Here is an 8,942-nt window from a genome sequence, read left to right as displayed (position 1 = left end):
AAAATGACAACCCCTTGATCAAGAGGCACCAAAGCCAAAGAAGCCTGCAGTTCTAAACCCAGATACACCACCTGTAAAATGGTGACAGCTGCACAGGCCAGATAATCTCTTGAAAGTAGCCATTTATTTAGTTATTTATTAAAAGATGACCGGTAAGGGGATCTTAACCCTTGACTTGGTGTTGTCAGCACCACGCTCTCCAAGTGAGCCACGGGCCGGCCCTGAAAGTACCATTTAGATCTAGGTTCTTTTTTTTTTTTTTTTTTTGTCTTTTTCGTGACCGGCACTCAGCAAGTGAGTGCACCGGCCAGTCCTATATAGGATCCGAACCCGCGGTGGGAGCGTCGCCGCTCTCCCAGCGCAGCACTCTACCGAGTGCGCCACTGGGCCTCCAGCTTGTACACCACGAAACCAAAGTGCAATGGATTCTGCTCAGGAAAGCTGAGAGCTTTCATTTCTATTAGGATACAATGTAAAAAATGTACAAATAGCAGAAATACTTTCACATACATATATGCTGCCATCGAAGACTCTCTTTCCTAAATGCAAAGGTAATAACTAACTCAGCTTATGTTTTATTTTCACGTCCCCTTCCCCCGCCCACACCCTCGTGTTCTCTCCGTATGTGGGTTATCTGAATATTCCTGACGACAATGTCTTCTTTTCCTGATTAACCTGTATGAGCATATCCACTGCGCTTTGCGTGTGTTCCGAGACGCTGGGCATTTTATTTGCAGTGGATTGTTGACTCCAGTTAATTGCCCCCTGTCTGCAGGGAGGACATGTGGAGTATTCACAAATAAAGGTCACCCTCAGTCTCTCTGTGATAACGTGTGGGTCAGGGCTCACAGGTGCAAGCTCCAGAAGACATCTCTGGCTGATTCAAGCAGAGAAGTTTATATGAAAGGATGGTGGGTGGGTCGCAGAATCTCAGAAGGACGGGGTTAAGTTCAAGGCTGAACTTCCAGGAACAAAGCCTCAATCTTCCCCACAGACCTTGTGTGGCTGCTGCTGCTCCCGAGCCCCATGGGCTGGGGTTTGTCCCATTGCCACTTCTGCACTGGGGACTCAGTTCCGCTGCCCCTGCCGCTGGCAGAACCGGTCTATGCCAGGAGTGCACTCTGCCGTCTCTGCCATCTGCAGGGCAGGCTGGCAGCAGTGAGGTCCTGTGCCTGTGCCCAGTCTGCAGGGGGCACTGGGAGAGCAAGGGTGGGCATACTCAGGCTTTTTGGGAGAGGTGGCCCCTGCCTCCCTCTGGAGGTCATGGGGGGAGGGAGATTCCCAAACACACATCTCCGGAGGTTAATAAAACAAACTGAGAATTGTTTTCTTCTTAAAAAATTCACACTCTACTCTTCCCCAACTTGTAGCTATCAGAACCGAGAGAATTACACTTATGTGATCAATAGAGATGTAACTGGCGACAGGCCACGCGCCTGAGAAAATGAGGCGCAAGTCAGGGGAGGTGAGAGCTCCAGAGGTGCTGTGTGTGTGATTTTTTGCAGGAGCTTTTGTTTTCTCATTGGTTTACTGAGTGATTATTTCAGCCTGATTTTGTACGTGATCGTAATCATGTTCTCCAGAAGATGCTGGATAAATTCACTTCTGCCTGACGCCTTTGGATTCCCTGAGTCTAACAATGACAGGCGAAGCCAGCCAGGGTTGACACGTGGGGCTCTGTGAATATTCAATGCCTCCTGATGTTTCCCTTCTGTCTTGTCCTCAGAGTTGTGTCTAGGGGATACCACACTGGACGCTGTACTGGTTTTCTATTGCAGCTGTAAGAAATTACCAAAAATGTAGCACCTGAAGACAACACAAGTTATCTGACTGTTTGTAGGTAGAAGTCTGGCATGGGTCTCGCTGGGCTAAAATCCAGGTCACAGGTTGCGTCGCTTTCTGCAGGAACTAGGAGAAAATAGATCACTGTTCCCATGCTATCTGCAGATGAGGGCTAGTTCCAGTTTCTAGAAGCTACTGGAATTCCACGGCTTGTAACCCTCTTCATCTGTTTTCAAAACCAGCAATGGCAGGCCTAATCCCTCTTATGCTTTGAATCTGTCCCAACTACTTTTCCCTCATCTCTGACCAAAACCAGCCAAGCTTCTCCAATTTTAAAGACTCTTGTGATTAGATGGGGCCCCCCTGGATATTCCAGGATACTTTCCTAACCCTAAGATCCATAAACTAATCACATCTGCAAAGTCCTTCTTGCTATGTAAGATGACATGTTCACAGGTTCCAGGGATCAGGGGGTGACATCCGTGTGTGTGTGTGTGTGTGTGTGTGTGTGTGTGTGTGTGTGTGTGTGTGTGTGTGTGTGTGTGTGTGTGTGTGTGTGTGTGTGTGTGAGAAGGGGCAATTATTCTGCTGGCCACAGACTCTGCAGGGATGGGTTCTGAAAACCACAGGTACCTGTGCCTACAAACCTTCTCTGCCTGTGAGCAGACAGATGCGCTGTCTTGGACAGTGCTTAGCTTGCTGGAGACCACCTGCCCCGAGCCCAGAGCTCTCAGGAGCTGGCCTGTGCACAGCACGAGTGGAGCCAGCATGCGCCTGACGTCACACTACAGACCCTCTCAGCATCATGAACAGGAGCTGGGAACCAGGCCAGTTAGGGTGGAAACTCATTCTGGTCCATCTAGTCACCTTTGCTTAGCTCTGTCTACACAGAATGCAGTCTGACACTTTCCTGGGAGTTTGATGTCCCACTGCTTTGGAGATGCACCGTTCCCGGGACAGGGCCAGCATTGCCTGGCAGGTCTCATGTGGCTGTCCTTTGGGGCTGTGGGTGGAGAGCCTCTTTCTTCAGAGGATGTAAGCAGGTAAAGAGGTACGATGCGGCTCCAGAAACAGAGTGGGCAGAGCCACTTGAGGGAGTGCTTAAGACAGCTGCTTTGTGACTGTTTACCAGAATATTTCAACCTGTTGTAAAAATCAATCACAGGAGCTTGGAGAATGACTGTTGCCATGGATACCTACTGTCTTCATCGGTCCACCAAGCTACCTGCTTGTAGGGATGGCCCATCTCCTGTGCCATCCATGTGGTTCGGCTGGCCCTGCCCACCTGGACGCACATGGTTGCCCTGGGTGAGCACTTGGCTAAGGTAGACCAGTGAATCTCTTCCTGGGTGTTAACCTGACTTTGCACCAGAGAGAACATCTGGTCATTGTCTATCTTAAGTGGCTGAAGCCACTGGCACCCGCAGTATCTCTTCTATGGGAAAAGCATGGCACCAGCAAGAAAGATCGACATGCAGAGAGAGACAGAGAGTGAGAGAGCCTGTGTGGCTTGTGACTCGATTGTAGTTGCCCTGAGGCTCAGACATGTCCTCCTGTTTCAGATGCCTGTGGGATAACCCATTATCTTTCTAGTTAGTCCCTCTGCTTGCTTAGCCCCTCGTTTGGTTGAGGTGGGTTTCTGGCTGTTGTCACTGGCTTTGAGGTGGTGGTGTCCTATGAGGAATTAAGAGGGGAACACGGAAGGAGGTATGGAAGGTCAGCTCTTCGAGGGTGGGGGCTTCTAACTACCCTGTCACTCATGCAACACTGCTGTGCACGAGAGCATGTTTGTTGGGCAACATTGTACATGGCCTTGAGGTTAGCTCAGGCTGTACAGAAACTTCCTGGTTCCATGTAGTTGAACCTGGACTTGAGGATGACCTCAAGTGTGTGACCTGCAAAAAGTGATGTGAGAGCAGAGTCAAAGCATAAGAGACAGGGATGGAGACTGCTGGTTGTCCCCCTGTGTGGACTTCTTCTTCTAGAATCCCTGACTTTAAGCTTGCCCAGCATAAGGACTTCATTTTCCAGCCTCCCTTGTTGCTAAGGTGATCATGTGACTCACTTCCGGCTCGTGGAGCAGAATGGTTGTATGGAAGCCTGTACGAACCTGCTTAAGAGGCAGGAAGCTTGCATTCCCCACACCTCCCATCCCCGTCCTTTGTCTGTTCTCCATCCTGCTCCCTGGAATGCAGCTGTGACAGCCAGTGCCCCGGCTGCTGGGGTCAACTTCGAGGATGAGGCCAGGCATGGAGCTGTCAGAGTGGTAATCCGAGTCCCTGAGGACTCTGTGAGCAGAACCCCCATATCAGCCCTGTGCTGTCCACCTGTGGAGTGTTACTTGAGAGATAAATACGTTTTTATCTCATTTTAGCCACTGTTCTTTGGGGATTCTATTACTTGCAGCCACACATAGTCCTAACGGATAGCACACATGGAGCAGTGAGCACCCTCCTTCTGCTTCTGGAAGTGATGGACGGTCTACGGGAGTCCTACTAGGGGAAGCAATGTAATAGTGCCATTTCCCCCAAATATGTCTCTGGCTTTTAAAGAATATTAACTTTGGACAACAGGTCATGGTGTGAATGAAACATTCTTCATTGTTTTCCATCATTTCCTGCTTTTAAAGGGCAATTAGATAAACTGTGGATATCTGAACAGCTTCAGAAGGCAGATTCTGAGGACTCCTTTGACTCAGTGCCTTTAACGTACACAATCGTACTTGATGCTGCTCGGCTTCGGTTCTTAATGACCAGGACACATTTTAAAAGGGAAGGCCTTTTAAAAAGAAGCTTTCTAAACTGCCCGGGCTTCCTTATAAATGAATCAACACAGAATGTGCGGTCTCCATTAAAACAACATACGACTTCAATAAAATATGGTGAAAACACTTTTAAGCTAGAAAATTCCACAGATGGAAGATATTGATATTATTGTTATTAATATTTTTATTGTTATTACAACAGGGAATTTCTGTTCTCTTTAATATTTACCATGAAATTACTGATAAAATCATCTAACCTGAAAATGGTGGTTTGGTGTTTTAAATGAAGGGTGATTTTCTCCCAAAGTGAGTTTGGCTGGGTCCCTCAGATAGTCCAGCTGTGTGTGACAGGCTCTATGGTGTGCCAAGCACGTTCCCTTCATCTTCGTTATTTTGTTTAATCCTCACAGCAGTCTTTAACCACAAAAGAACTGAGGTTCAGAAAGCTCAATAAATTTGCCCCACGTCCTGCTCCTGGGATGGCCAGGAATCCACCTGGACTTCAAATCTGGGAACGAGTGGGAGGGATGGGAAGGAAGAAGACCCCGCAAATTTCTTTGCTGAGGGGACTTGAACCCCCCCCCCCCCCAGGGTGCAGTCCTGATTGACCCCTGGCATTCTGGGCACATCTGCAGAACTGGCAAGAACAGCCTCCTTGGGCAGCTCCAGCGCAGTCGCCTCCTAGCAGATGGGGGTTAATAATAGGCTTTGTTCTCCAGGTTCTTCTATTTTCAGGCACTGAATACAATTTATAAAGAAAAAAAATCATACCCCTCCCCCCTCATCAGATCTCTTGTAATTATAGAATAAGGTGCCTGCGAACGCCCTGGGAGCTGGTTGCCATGGTAGCGACAAGCTATTCTATTCTAAAGGCCAAGCTAGAGCTCCGCCCCGTGTCCCCGCCACTGCTGTGCGTCTTGTTATTGCCCCGTTCCAAAATAAACCTGCTGCCTCATCGTAAATCCCATATAATTAGAGATGAGCTCACCGTTGCCCCCACCTCTGTGCAGCCCACTCGTCATGCCAGCAGTTTCTGGAACAGTCATGCTGACGGACTGTCTCCAGGAAGCGCGTGCAGCAGGAATCCATGTATGGTCTGGGACTCTGCGACCGGAAAGGCTCCCGGAGCGGGGCGACCTGCCCTGGGTGCCTAAGAGAGGGGCTGCCTAGGTCGTGACTGGCCACCAGATGTGTGGCTCCCCGGCTCTCCATCAGGAGGGGCAGGGGCATCTCCTTGGAGGGGGCATGGCGCTCTCACTCGTGTATTTTGTGTCACGCACTGTGACTGTCACGGGGCAAGAACATGGGACACTCAGAAGGAAAGGCCGTTTGCACCTCTCTCCCTCCCACTTCTTGTCCCGGCCCCCAGCTCCTCCTTTGCAGACTGGAGGTGGGCTTTGGCGCACTTTGTGTCTTGGGCTTGTGTGTTTTGTTTTTGTCCGTGGGGGATCCCTGTCTGCATTTCACAGGTGGGGACCCCGGCAGGCGGCGTTCTCAGTGCAGAGGTTCTTAGGAAATTCCACTCTCATAGGGGCAGACGGTGATATATGAAAAGGGAACAGAGAACAGGATGATTTTAGATAGGTGTTGTGGGGAAACCAAAACAGGGTTGATGGATTGGAGTGTGTTTGGGGTTATGGGGCTCCTTCTAATATCAGAGCAGAAACCTGAATAACAAGAGGACCGATTCCAGTTTACCCATTAGGGGTCTTGCTCGCTTCATTTCGCCGACTCGCCCACCACAGTCTCCAGGTTTGCTGCAGGACTTTGCATGTGCCTGGCTCTCAGCAGGCGAGGCACCAGGCGGTCAGCGTGTGTGTCCCCGCTTGCTCTCTGCGGGCTCCCTGTGGGCTGGCCACCCCCTCTGCAAAGGCCGCAGTGCTGCCAGCTGCCCTCCCTACGCAGCTGCCCTCTCTGAGTGCTGAGCTCTCTCCCTCGTCCCTTTAGACTTAGGGTGACAACAGGTGTTGCTAGCCCAAGGACACTCCACCACCTCCCATGGTTTCTTCCACCTGCCACGGGACAGCGCTTTGTCACACCCTGCGCCCGCCGGCTCTGACAGGCTTACGTTTTCCTTCCCAGACCCTGACTGATCCCGCCCCTCCCCTCTTCCTTTGGACCTTTTCTCTCCTGGCTCACCCCCCACCCCAAACGCTTTCCCCATCTCCTCTGCCTCTTTGAACCTGACCCCTTCAAGGCCCAGCTTAAGTCTCACCTCCTCTCACCCACCCTCTTTCTTCCAAACTCCTACTTTCCTAAGTATCAGCCTCCAGGAGCTTAGCAGTCACCTCCTTGTTCTTTGATAGTTTCCTGTCTGTTGCTTTAATTTCCCCAGCTAGTCTTTAACCTCTGCAAGGACAGGGGCCACATCAAGGTGTTCTGCCCATGACTCACTGAGTGCCAGGGGCCTGGGGGCACCTTCCCTGCCGGAGGACTCTCCCTGGTTGGCTGTGAGTCTGCTGCCGCCTGGGCCTGGCCTTGTTTTGCTCGGCCTGCAGGTTGTGATATCAGGGCGGGGAAAGGTCCATAGTTGTTTCATCTAGATGTGCTGGTGGGTGGGATCTTGGCAAAACAGCACTACGTGGGGATCATACTTTTTTTCTGTTTTTCATTTCCTAAGACATGGTAGGTAATTTCAACGACTTCATCTGGTTTGCTTCTCGGAATAGTAATTGTAACAAAAGCATGAAATTTCAGCTCTTTAGGAAAGTACATTGCAAACCCTGTTTGCACAGAAAGGAGCAATTAATAGAGAGGAGAACAGGGGGCATGGAGATCCTCTAATGAAAGTTTGTGTAGGAACCAGGAGTGGGCCAGCAGGGAGCAAAGGGATATAATTGCTTCCAGGAGATCCTCACATCCGGCAGCAGGGCCCAGGTAGGGCGAGCGGCCTATTTTTAGACTCTCTAGAATCCTGGGAGACATAAATGAAATCAACAGATTTTGTTGCTTCTTTCAACTGAGGGAAAAAAAAAAGTGGCTATTTTAAAAAAATGCTGCTAGAGAATAACCTATTGAAGAAGAGACTGAAATCTGGGGATAAAAAACAGAAGGCAAAAAGCTAAAATCCAACCAGATGAACAAGTTATGTCTTCCTAGCATGCTGATACTGTACACTGATTTTTAAAAGTTAATTGACACAATTGTCTGTTAATTGTACCTTTGCAGCTTAATTATGGGATTTCTTAAGCAACACCCCCGCCCCCAGTAAGGAGCTTTGCAACATTCTGTCCTGTTCTGATAACATGCTCTGTGCTCACAGTATCTAAAGCAATGTCTGATTAATTTTTCTGGCTTCTGGCAGCCAGGATAATTTAAGGCTCTACTGGAGTGGGACAGGTCACCACAGGCTGGGCTATAAAAGCTGACTCCAGTGTAATTTTTTGCTCTGGGTAACGTACTGCAAAGTGCTTGGATGGTGTGTCCATCAAGATTAAAAACGATCCTTTGGTAATATTTTCATTTATTACAGGAAGATAATTTGTTAGGTGGTCCTTCCAAGGGAGAGGACCTTGTTCAGATAACATTCCTGGATTTAATTCTGAACTTTCTTCTGTGGGGTGGGGTAGGAAGGCAGGACTGATTTGGACCTTTCTAACAGTGTAGCACAGTCTGCCACTTCAACATAGCACACCATGCAGCTCTGGCCTTCAGAGTCTCCCATGTGCCAACACAGGTCCTGAGGGGCAGCCATGTCCAGCCGCCCTATAAGTGTCCATCGAGAGCAGAACGCTGGCCAGCAAAGGGATGGCACGGGGTAAGAATGGCACACAGTAGGAGTGGTTGTCTGTAACAAAATAGTGCTTCCATCTCAAGAATATAGTGTACCCAGTGGAGGGGCTGGAGCAGTGGAAGATCATGATGGCAAATGTGGGTGACAGCCTCAGGCAATCGAGAACGGATAGGACGCGGTGTCTGGGGTTTCCCAGGAATACTTGGAGTTGGGGGACTTTATGAATTGGCTGAGACCTATGCTAGTAGATAAGGCAGGAGCCAGAGAAACATGGATGACAAACAGTGTTAGGGAAGTTAGAATGGGGGACGGGAACCTGAAAACAATGGGTTTAGATTTTGCATGTTGATTTCAAAGTAACTTGGACATCCAAGTACACGGTTCTATTTGGAGTTTTAAAATTACATAGTTCCTTTAAAAGGGAAACTAAACACTATCTGTCATTTACACATTAGTGTAAACAAATGGTCTGCAAACACGTTTAGTAGGAAGGGAAAAATAAGGAGCCACTATAAATGCTGATGGAAAAGTGGTTATCAGTGGGGCAAGAAATTCAACCTCAGAAGAAGCCCAAAGGCTCCAAAGTCTATCTTTGTGATAAAGCCCTGGGCCTCTTCTGCTGCGTTATTTCTCTATCAGATCGACCACAATTTTATTCCTATG

The sequence above is a fragment of the Cynocephalus volans genome, chromosome 16 (assembly GCF_027409185.1).
Source record: "Cynocephalus volans isolate mCynVol1 chromosome 16, mCynVol1.pri, whole genome shotgun sequence".
Taxonomy (NCBI): Eukaryota; Metazoa; Chordata; class Mammalia; order Dermoptera; family Cynocephalidae; genus Cynocephalus; species Cynocephalus volans.
This window is presented reverse-complemented; position numbering follows the sequence as displayed.